Here is a 12,909-nt window from a genome sequence, read left to right as displayed (position 1 = left end):
GTCTCGTGGGTGGTCGGGAACGGTTAGAGTGCTGTAGACTGGTGTCTTGTAGATTGGTGTCTTGTAGACTGGTGTCTCAGGTTTTAGTTGGCTTTTTGGTGTCGTAATTCTAAAACTAAATATCTACAGGTTACATATACATTTCAGGTTAATATTTTATAATTAATACACATTTATGTCTAAGGTTTTTATTTACAGAAATCTTTTAATGACCTCTCGATGGTGTGTCGTATTTCCCTAGCTCTATGTAATAATGTTTTTACTAAGCATCTTAATCTCTAGTGTTCTTAAATAAGGTTCGAAATTATATTATTTTATCATATTACAAAACGATACTACGCACCTTTGTTTCTGAGGAATATGTAATATCCCTTCTTTGTGCTTATTGTCCATAGTCATTATTATGATCATAATATATGTTGCCTAATCAAGGCTGTATGGTTTCTTAATGAGCAATATTGCTGTGCTAATACATACTGTGTTAAATATATGTTACTTTCCTTCAATGTTAGATTAGCTATGTAATAATTAAACATGTTATATAAGTCATTTACATGTCATATATTGAAGTATTTGTTTATCCTAGGATTATATAATATAGGACATGTATGTCTCTTTCTTTGAGATGCATCTCAGGAAAATTGAGTCCTTGAAGGGTATATTATGTTTACATTGTTATCTACTAACTTAAATAAATATGATATATGTAGTACACTTTATCAATTTTATATTCCTTATTACTAGGCTATATATATATATATATATATATATATATATATATATATATATATATATATATATATAAATATAAGTTAGAGTACGCTTTGGTATTGTAGTAAACGAGTACGTGGGAAACATTACTTGCATACTAAGCTGTCTGAACCACCAGGGCCCTTGGCGACCCAGACCGCCGGTACAAGGCAATGCCCCCTAGTCATAGTCACAACACAGTCGGTGTAGTATAGCGTGGGAAGTTAGTTGAGTTAGCAGAAAACTTATCTGCCTGGGAGACATACCAGAGTCACGGTCAAGTCTTACTAGCCAGTCTAAGTACGGTTACCGTGGGTTACAGGCTCTGCTCGTGTCGTGTCGTGTGTGCTGTGTTAGTGTCCTGTGTATTGGGATTATCTATACCAATATCTTTGGTACGTGTAACCTATAACTTAATCACTAAATTACAGTAAACCTCACATTAAAATACAAAGTTAGGCGTTTTAATTTTCTAAAACTTTTATGTCTTTAATCTCTATCGTTTTCCGACACAACATCGAGATTTTAATATACATTTTTATTTCTGTTAGACTTACTTCAGTGACTCTCAAGGTTATATAACGTTATAATGAATCATTCAAACCGTAATCAAGTTAACCGGTCTCTCAACTCCTGGAGTATAATACCTATTTTTTAAAGCGATTCTTGCGTGACTATGTAGTAGCTTTTTACCGTCATATATTAGGAAATTATTGCGAATATACTTTTCACTCTCTTCAAATTTTACTACAAGGCAGTGAGTGCATAGTGATGTTCATGAGAAATATTGTATATATTATTCTTGAATATTTTATTATTGCTCAAGTCCCTTCATATTTGTTTTATATTCTCTTATAGAATAATTTTATTCTAGCAACATGTATTGGTTGTTCTGTTAACCTTCCCCTGTGGTAAATTTCTACTGCATATGTCACTTCGTTAATTTTTTTCTTGACAACGAAAGGACCTCTAAATGGTGTTTGAAATTTACTATATTTTTTTGTGTGGTCTTTCGGGAAATGGACCAAGACTTCATCGCCGGGGTTTAAATCCAAATGAGTTTTGTCACGGTCAAAGTATTTCTTTTGCGCTTCCTGGGCATTTTTCATGATTTTCGGCATATCTTTGCGTATTTGCTCTAAAATTTCTATATTTTCCAACACCATTTTTTCGGGATTAACCTGTAAATATATACAATCAGACGGTAAGTTAGCTTCGTAACCAAACATGAGGTAGTGCGGTGTGTAGCCTGTTGAAATGTTTACAGACGTGTTGTAGGCAAATGTAACTATTTGTACATATTTTGACCAAGTTTGGGGTTTTTCCACAACGTAATGAGATATTGCCTTTATTAGCGTGTGGTTGTATTTTTCAACCGCAACTTGTACTTGTGACATATAAGCAGCGCCTGGCCTTTGTTCAATCCCGAGTGCATTTAGTAACTGTGAAATTACAGAATTCATAAAGTGTGTTCCTCTGTCATGATTAATAATTCTAGGAAATCCAAATGTGCAGAATAGATTTAATAATTTTTGCGCTACTGTGTTCGCATCTGCATTTCTACAAGGGGTCGAAAATGCCATTCTAGTGCAGGCATCGGTTGCAACTAGGATATATTTGTAACCATTACTTTGTGTAATATTACCTACAAAGTCTATTGTTATTCTGTCAAAGGGTTTTATGGAGGGTGCAATAGGTTGTAGTAGGCCGTAATTTTTGTTCGTTTTTGGCCTACGTAGTTGACATTCTTCACAAGTTTTTGTATATTGGAGGATATCACGGTACATATTCGGCCAGTGATATCGTAATTTTATTTTTGAAGCTGTTTTGTAATGTGATAAGTGTCCACCCGTGTAGGGGTTGTCATGGAATATTTTTAATATTTCTTGTGTTTGTTTTTGGGGTATAGCCAATAAGTTTCTAGTTTCTCGTCCGTTGAAAGTTTTGAAATATAACAATCCATCTATTTCTTCGTAATGTCTTGAAGCCCGTCTGATTTTATTATTTACCGCCTCAGGTGAGGTCATCGCAAGGCGTATTTGTTTCAAATAACTGTCTTGAGCTTGTATTAGGGGTAGATTTGTCTGTATTAAAGTATTGACAGTTAAACACACGTCCGTAAATTCTTCATCCAAAGATTGTTCTAAAGGATTTCTGCTTAAGGCATCTGCTAACACGTTTGTAGGGCCACGTTTATGTTTTACTACAATGTCGTAGTCTGTTAATGATAGTGCTAATCTGTTTAATCTAGTGGAAGTGTGCTTAAAATTTTTATAAAACTGTAATGCGGCACAGTCCGTATAAACTGTTGTTTGTCTACCAAGCGTGAATTCTCTGAAGTAGTTCACAGCATAGGTTAGCGCTAGCATTTCACGTCAGCATTGCTGTAACGCATTTGGGTATTTGAATATTTTTTTGACATGTAATAAATTGGGTACATTCTATTATTTTCTTCATCTAACTGTACTAACGCTGCTCCGCATCCAATCAAACTGCTATCTACATAAATGTGTGCTTCCCTGTTGTCCTTCCAATGTGATAGTAATGGTGGGTTTGTCAAAATTTGTTTGATTTTTATAAAAGCCTGTTCACATAGATCCGTCCATTTAAATGCCATGTTTTTATTTGAATCTTTTATTATCTCAGTAAGGGGTTGTGCTATTTTGGCATGATTTTGGATGAATCTGCGGAAGAATCCTGAGCATCCTAAAAATTGTCTCACTTGCCTTACACAAGTAGGTCTTTTAAATTCGGTGATAGCTTCTACTGACGGTTTTTTGGGGTAAAATGCCTTCTCCAGATACCTCGTGTCCTAAAATTTTTACACTTTTGTAGAGAAATTTACACTTTTTTGTATTTAGTTTCAAATTAGCTTGTTCTAGTTCTTCTAATATAGTTTCTAGATTATGTAAGTCATTTTCAAATGAGTCACCATAACAAATTAGGTCATCCACGTAACAGATGACTTTATTATAAAGGTGACGGTTTAATATCGCATTCAAAGCTTTACTAAATAATGTGGTTGAAGTTGAAAGTCCCATCGGCAGTCGGCAAAACTGTAGAAGTCTATCGGGTGTTTTTATGGCTAGGATATGCCTATCTTCTTTCCTAACCTCCATGGAATAAAATGCATTTTTAAGGTCTAATTTTGTAAATGTGTGCGCTTTGTTCAAAGAGCTTAAAACCAGGTTTACTGAAGGAATGGGGTGGGCATCTGTTTTCAACTGTGCATTAACCTTCCTGAGATCAGCTACCATTCTGTCGCTTCCATCTTTATTTTTTACTAAAAATACTGGGCTTGCATATTCTGTGTAATCCTGATATTCCTCTAATATTTTTGCTTGTACTAAATCGTCCAATAATTTGTTTAATTTTTCCCTTTCTGTTTTACTCTGCCTATACGGTGGTGAGTTTACAGGTTTCGTATTCGGTTTTAATTCAAGTTTAACAGGAGGTATGTTTGCAGGAGTTAAATCGATTACCTTTGTTGTAAATATGTGTCTGTATTTTTGTAAAACGTCAAGGATTTTTTTGAGTTCTTGGAGGGTTAAATGTGGTGAGATATCAAATACTATGCCGTCCTTATCTGTCAATATTGTTTTTCCTGTGTCACTTGTAGTGGGATGGTGTTCCAGGGTAGGCTGTGCTTCAAGAGTTGGATAATGTATATGTCCTATCGTAGTATGTGCGGGTATCCTTTTTGGGAAATTTGATGCATTATAAATATTTACAATTGTATCTTTACCATCTTCCCCTTCTGAAAGATATGCATGACATTTCTTTTTTATTCTTAGATTCCTATCTGTTTCGATGGCTGTTCGAGACTCAATACCTTTTAAGGAGCTAATCCTAATATGCTGATGTGGTGCTATAATTATGTCTTGTGGGGCTGTTACATCTGTTATTTGCTGTACTTCTAACTCCTGTGTGTTTTTAAAATTCTTGATGTCTAACTGCCACTGTTCATTCATAGGTATTATATGTTCAATCTGATATTTGGTAATTTTTATTGTTTTATTTTTATAGTTTAACTCCACGCAGTTCTGAAATAGGAAAATGTTTCCTACCAATATTGGGCTGTTTAGATCAGGTGTCACATAAAACGTGTCTTCAAGTATTACTTTGCCAATTTTTATGGCGATTTTTGTCGAACCCAAAACTGTTAATGGTATACCGTTAGCCGATATCAACGAGGGTATGTTGCTAGTATTTAATTTTGTTGCACAAACTAGGTCTGCTCTAATAATGTTTATGTTACATCCTGTATCTATAATGCAGGGTACTGGATGTCGAGGGTTTGTGGTCAAGGCTACGTCTATTGTTAGGACAGGTATCTTCTTCGAAGTTTTATTTTCGCAATTAAATATGAGTTCATAAATATCCTCTAATAATAATGTTTTATTTTTTCCTCGGTCTGTGTATCCTGTCTTGCGTTATTTCTTGCAAGTTAGTACAATCTATCATATTCTGTTTCTCCTGTTGCTCTATGTGATTTAAAATCTGTATAGTGTCTATCTCAATGGTTTCTTCCAATCCAGTATGTGTGTTTACCTCCCCCATTGTACTACAATCTGGGTCCTGTTTTACGTGCGCTACCCCCTTTAATACGCTAGGTTTTATCTGTCGTGTGAAATTTTCTGAGACTGCAAGGTTTCTTGTAAAGCTGGGTTTATTTATATTTGTTGTCCCCGAGGGGTTTGGTTCGCTTAGGGTTGGGGTTGGATTGAACACAGATTGAAGTTTTATGGTGTGTATAGGCTTTTGCATAATAGGTTGTTCAATTTCTTGCATCTTCTTTAAGGGTGGGAATTCTTGATTATAATCTATGGCTTTAAATATCACTTCTGAACTGGTCTTTCCAGGGGTTGATAGTGGTAGTACTTTGGGGTTAGTTGGAGTAAATGTCATAGACTTTATACATTTGTAAGTTTGTCGATTCCTTTGGTTAAGATCTATGGTGTTATTTGTTTTCGCTTTTGATAAGGGGGAGGGTTAGTGTGACCTCCCCCTATTTCCCGTTTTTTTGATGATTTTGTTTATAATAATTAGACTTGTAACATGATTCGATATTGTGGTTTGTTCGCTTGCAGTACCTGCAGAACAGCTCTTGTGTATTGTTGGTTTTAGGTGCCAAGCAGTTACTTTGGGTTTGAGAAGTTAATGAACGTTGCTTGAACCAGCATTGTTCAGTATTATGGTTGTCTTTACGGCAAATAGTGCAATACCTATTTTGTCTAGCAGGTTGTATTTGGGAATGGTTTTGTCTTCTCCTATCACTGAAAGTAACGTGTTTAATCATAGGTAGCCTTTGGGTTTGTTTGGGGTAGTTTGAGCTTTCCATATATCTATTTTGGTGAGGACTAGGTGTTCTATCATATCTTGGCTTATATTTTGAGTTTTCATACGGGGATGGAGACCTTTCGTACCTGTGGTTATGATTTGAAATTTGGTTTGTAGTTAGGGTAGCTACTAAATTGGTTAGGGTGATAACTTCTGTTTGTAGTTTATGGATGATGTTTTGTTCATATAAGGGTGTACTATAGGGTCTGTTTGCTGCAAACTCTATTGTACCTTTCTTTGTTTTTCATTTGTGTTAGAACTAGCTGTTCTGTAATTTTTAAATTATTCTCTAGATCACTTAAGGTGTCGTTTTTCAGGCCTATAACTCGTTCACAGATTTCTGGTTTTAGTCCCTGTATGATAAAATGTATAATTTGCTTGTCCTGTATTGTGGGGTCATATCTTCGGCATGTTGTTAATATATCTAAAAAATAGGTTAGTGTTGGCTCGTTCTCTCCCTGTATTTTGTGTTCTAAAATAATTTGTAGACTCTGGGTTTGTGCTAATGGAGTGAAAGCCTCTATGAAACTTTTAGCAAGTTGATCCCATTGTATGGCTACCCCTCGTTGTTTTTGCTTGTAGTGTTTGAACCAAGTTAGTGCTGTGCCTGATAAATGCGCTGGGAATAAATTAACTTTAGTGTTGTCTGTCCATCTGTTTGAAGTTGCTGCCACTAGGAATTTGTCTAAAAAATCTTATGGATTTTCGCTCTGGAGACCTGTGTAAGTCCCAGCTGATATTAACGGTATGTTTTCCCCCATGGTTACTGTGTTCGTTCTGTCAGGTAGTGTGAGTGGCTCGTAATGTTGTGCTAAGGTTGGGGGTGCTTGTGTCTTGATAACCGCCTCAGGGTTATGTACTATGTCGTATAAATTTGTTCTCTGCACTAGAAAATCCTAGATTGTAGCTAGATCCTTATAGTTTTGCCTGTCCTCTTCACTTAGGTGAGTTTTTCGTGTAGTTAAATTATTAAATATGGTTTTAATATTAGGGTGACTTGCGCTTATACGTGTTAAGTTCTGAAGTGCCGCTAGGATAGGTCTGAGGTCTGCTACAGTGTCTGTGTCTCTAGATAGTATTCCATTTTCATTTAATATTTTTATTATGTCACTTTTGGAAGTCCTATATGTGTCTAATGGTATTAAATCTTCATGTAGTATGATTTCCATATAATTATACATGTCCATTGACGTACCTCGTTAGTTTACTTGGCGTTACTCTAATTACGGGTTTGAAAATATTTTTGAGTTATTGGAAATTTAATTTATCTTTTAGGTAAATGAGTGGTTTGTCACTGAAGTAGGCTATTTTAGTTAAATACTTTCTTATGAATATTATTTAGTTCTAATTTATACCTAGCCTATGAAACTATGTGCTTGCCCATGTGAGGAATTTGAATGCCAATCGAGTTTTAGCGCCTCCACCATGTAAGGTTTTGTAAGTTTGGTTTAGTTTAAGATTAAGGTTTGTGCTTAATATGTCGATTGACGCAATCAATTAATCAATTTAATGAAATGTTGTCACAAATAAATGTGTTGGTTCATTTGAGGGTATTTGTACTGCCAATCTAACCTATTATTAAATCCTCTCACAGCAACCCTTGCTCAAAATATGTCACAACCTTAATCTTAAACTAAACCAAACTTACAAGACCTTACAAATACCTTAGATGTTATTAAATAGTCCTTCAGGCTCAGTCAGAAAAAGTAGGTAGATTTTCTAGCAATTTAGAGATATATTTATTCTCAATTGTCTTGAAAACCGCTTGAGATACAACCAAAATTGAAATTAAAAAATCTTTTTGAAATGTTATAAGCGTTTCCAAATCAATTTTACTTAGGTTAACAAACATCGGAGTTGAATTTTTCAGTTTAGAATAGTAGCCATATTGAAACAAAATGTAGTATAAAACTGGCCGAGAAATATACCCGAGATATTTATATTTAAGTTTCAACTTGGTTGTGCTCTTTTTGGAACAGTAATTGTTTCCACATTATTTTTTAAAGAGTGGTTTTTGGGTTCTAGAGATCATGTTCGGTGATGATATGCGGAAAAGTTGTAGTCCTGCCATTCGGAACATAAAATTGCAATAGGCTGATTTAATATATAAGTCATACTCAAATATAGACACGTAAAAAGAACTATAGCTGCCTATTCTTAAATTTTCCACCTCTGGTTTGCTGGTTAACGACTCCAATGAGTCGTCGTTTCTGATAGGTATGTAGTTCGACAGTTCTGATGATGTTTTTTTGATAGTACAACCACGATGAGGTGCAGCTAACCCAACCCTCATATGAGGACAACTAAAGAACGTAATATTTAGAACTCAAACCCCCTTCAGTCAGATGCCACATAATCAAAGATATCAGGCCAACTTTCGATTTGAACAGGTCATTATACATTTTCACTGGAATCGGTATTGGTTTTTATTTCGGTTTTGATTGCTCAACAAGAAATAATTCACAAATAATCACACATGGATGGCGTTACTTAATTAAGTGTTATTCCCTTAGTTAAAAGTTGATTCAAGTTACGCTACATAATTATTATTTGACAGGTTATCAATTATTATTCATTGTTCTCAACAGAAACAGCAGAACACAAATGTTACGGTACATAAATATTATTTGAAAGGTTACTCATTGTTCTCAACAGAAACAGCGGAACACAAATGTAACGGTACATAAATATTATTTGAAAGCTGATTACTTCGGGTTCTGATTCTTCGCATTAGAGAAGAACCTGCCATACCTCAGAGAACAGTCAACACTGCAAGTTCAAATAGACAACATCCTTTTCCATTTTACTCGAACCAGGTAAGTGGAATAAGTTTATACATTGTAGTCTACCAATCCATTGTAATCTACATTTTCATATTATTCTTTTTTTTATCTCTTTTGATCACAGCTTCTTTTAAAATACGATCCAAATATCCATCAAAATGTACTGTAAGGGATCTATTAGGAATCCTATGTTATAGTGTGAAGACTCACGTATATGTATTTATTTTTACCAACTGTTCAACCAATTGTAAACATTTAAATTTCTTTCCATAACATATTCTAAATTTTAAGAATTGCGAAGACAATTTTAAGTCTTATCAATTAACGTTACATAAAATGAAAGTGTGTAACTACTTCCGATTTCATTTAGTTACATCACAAGAAGTTAAATATACAATTTTTCTATAAATGTATATGTTTTTCAGTAAAAGTAAATTTGCTTAACTTACTGTATATTAAAAAGTACTAAAAGAAAAAAATATTATAGATAATTTACATGATGTTGCCAAAATAAAATCTGTAAGGGATTCCTTATTTAAGTGTTTGTTTACAAAATAATAAATAATTTAGAATGCTTAGGGAAATATTTGATTGTAAATTAAATTGGAGTAAACATATTTTAGACCTTTTTCGAAAAATGAAACATTCAGATTATAGAGAGTATGTCCGTAACATATTTAGAGTAATAATGGCCTATAAAAAACTTTTAGGCATTGTTTTATTTATACAGATTTAAAGTTTTAAATAATTTAACCTTGGAAATGACACAAGTACAATAATATAAAAGTACTCCTCGTTAGATTGAAACATTGGCTTTTCGAATGTTTGTAATATAAAATGTTTAATAGTGCATTGAGGTAAATATCTTCCTTAGTTTAAGTACCAGCATTCTGTAACAATTTCTTATTCATTCATTTCTGGTTCTTTATTCTACATTCATTCATTTTGTGATCTACACTTAGTTTCGTCTGTTAATAATGTTAAAAATAAATTAAATGATTGAAATGATCTTTAAACAAATTTCCTTTCGCCACTATTCTTTATTGATAATGGTAATAAAAATAGCGTAATCTTCGATTCTACTTTGAAGTACGTTTCATGAATTAATGAAATATTCACGTTGTGTGTATGCATGTATTTATGAATTTACATGTGTGCAAATATTATAATAGATTGAGCTTGTTTGTTATATGGGCTATTAAAATTGTAGTTTGTCAATATATATATTAGTAGTTGGTAAAACAACACCAATATATCTTATATATTTTACTTACTTTAAACTATATACTAATTTAAAACAAATAATATTATACTTTAAGCCAATAACTCATTTTAAAATGATTTTTTTGCTGACCACTTGTTTAAACTCTTTTCAATTGCATCAATAGACTTCAATACACTAATTGTTTCCAATAAAATATAAAATTCAGCTTTAAACTGAAATTCAGCTTCAGGTTTCTCAGCGTTAAAGATCCAAATTCTTCCGGGATAAACCAGGGTTACCCAGTAAACTGACATTAAACTCAAAATCGAGGCTCATAAACTATTGAGTCAATAAATTGGAATAGGGCTATTTTTGTATCAAAAAAGTTAGAAACTATCTAATAAAAGCCACTAGAAGTTCGTGCTTAATCAAAATTTGAATTTTGTTAAATTGTGCTTGTTTAATAGTTTTGCGTTTAGTAGTGCAATACGTCCCAATCAGATACACGGTTTTTAACGTTCCTGTTAAAAAACTGAAACTGTATCGACGAACCCAAAACAACGTAAGACTATTTAAAAAAACTATATACTGTCTAACAAGGAAAATAATATTAGTCTTATAATCATCTGTTTAATGTTTTATTCCCCATATCTCACTGGCTGCTATGTAAAATATCTTCAATCAGTCATTGAATTTACTTGATATAATTACGAATATTTTTAAGAAGGATAATCTACATTATTTGTTAGTAGTTTTGAGAAAAAAATAGTTTTGTTTTTGCAAATTTCATTACCGTCCGGGCGTTTTAAAATTATTCAGTTTATTATTTTCTAAATCTTCTTATATTACTGAAATTATGGAGCACATAGCAGAGGCATTGAAGTCAGGCCTACAGTAAGAAATATTTATAGGATAATTTTATAAAATCTTGGTCACCTTTAGAGCGACTTTGATCTAGATGAAAATGCAAAATATATAATTACTATCAGTTTTAAAATAGTGTACATTAAAAAATGTTATACCAACTAATACAATCAAATAAATCTTGAAAAGTTTTAAAATATTTTTTAAAGTTTGGTAGTTGAAGTTCAGATGGATTTAGCAGAGGAACCTTGCAACAATATGACTCCCAAGTTGCACACTGTCTACTGAAATGGCGAGTAGCACAACCTACCGTTTTAAGATGTGGGAGTAAACGTTTTGATTGCAAGTTATTATAAAACCAAACCTTTTAACATAAACGTAATATTTAATAATAGCTGGAAATGTGATAGAATATTTTACATGAAAATAAATATGATGAATATTGTGCTATTTATAAATTTAACAGGAAATAATATTGAACAATTTTCCTTAATGTAATTTCTATCTAAATATTTCAATTCTGTTATCATCATAATACTGTAAATCTGTAAAGATATAGCTTACCTATTTAAGAGATTTACCCGAGTTTCTTAAAATTAAAAATATCTGTTTACCATTTTTTATAATCGCACCGTCTTAAACTATGCCAACAAATTTTCTTATAACTACAGATTTTAAATTTAAATTTTAATAAGTTGTTATAGTTCAGATAAGCTCCAGTAAAACAATCTTAGTGCAGCGTCTGGAATCTGGCGTTGTCACTGACTTCTGGAATCTGGAGTCATGTTTGTCTCAGGAGATACAAAAATAGTTCATTTTAGGCTTCTTCGATACCTTTCACAACAACCGTAGGCAACATTCACTTTAATCAACCCTTCCCACCATAGACTACGTTATGTATATAAGTATTTATTCTTTGTATTGTTTCCTGACATTATTAGGTTTTAAGTTCTGACCCATGGGCCTTTAAGTTGATTAAAAAATACCAATCACCAAGAAGGAATCAAATGAGATTACAAATACTGTTATGCTTTTTTGATTGGAACATTTTTGAGGAGAATCTGCTCCCCGCTTGGACCGATTTCTTTGAGTGACAGGTGTGAATATTACCGTTCCAGACAGTTCCTTCACAGTGATTGACATAAAAAGTTATTGGTGTATGGGAAATTAATACTTGTAGGTAACTGTACGATAGGGGTTTTACGTTGGCATGCCTGAGACATTCAAGATCATAATTCAGGAAAACACTCAGAAACGATTATATTAATACAGACACTTTATAATGGATGTTTTTTTAGTATCTTTTAGAAAACTATTGACAAATCAGTGTCAGTGGTAATATTCAATTCAATTCAATTCAATTCAAAACCTTATTTATTTCCAAATAAAGAAATTACAGTTCCATAATAGAGTAATATATACTATAGTAATTTTCAAGTATGATTAAAAACATTAACATTACTTAAAATATAGGAAAAAAGTACCCACATAGGCAAGCCTGTGCGTGGGCACGAGTCGTTGAAAAGATAGGTCGACCCACATTGCCGATAAGTTTTAATCATATATAACTCAGATATGTAGCACACTTAACACACTCACGTACATACATAAATAAATAAACCTAGCTCCCATTACAATAGAGCTAAAAAAAGTAATAAGGTAACGGGGCATAGGCTAGTAACAGACATGAGCTTGAAGTAAAAGAAAAAGAAAATCCTATCTGTAATTGGATGCAATAACGTTCTCCGTTGCCTCCCCTCCCAAATCCGTAAGCCAATTAACCAGTAGCTTCTTAAATATTCCTATTTTTATATTATAAAAATCAGTTAATGGTCTCGGTAAATTTCTAATCAAAATTTGCATTATATAATGAGAATTAGTTAATGTAAAGCTTTTAGTTAATCTATCTGTTAAAATATTTAATGAAACCGAAATCCTAGTTCCGTACCTATGGTTAGTTCGTCTAAA

This window comes from Homalodisca vitripennis, chromosome X (assembly GCF_021130785.1).
Source record: "Homalodisca vitripennis isolate AUS2020 chromosome X, UT_GWSS_2.1, whole genome shotgun sequence".
NCBI lineage: Eukaryota > Metazoa > Arthropoda > Insecta > Hemiptera > Cicadellidae > Homalodisca > Homalodisca vitripennis.
This window is presented reverse-complemented; position numbering follows the sequence as displayed.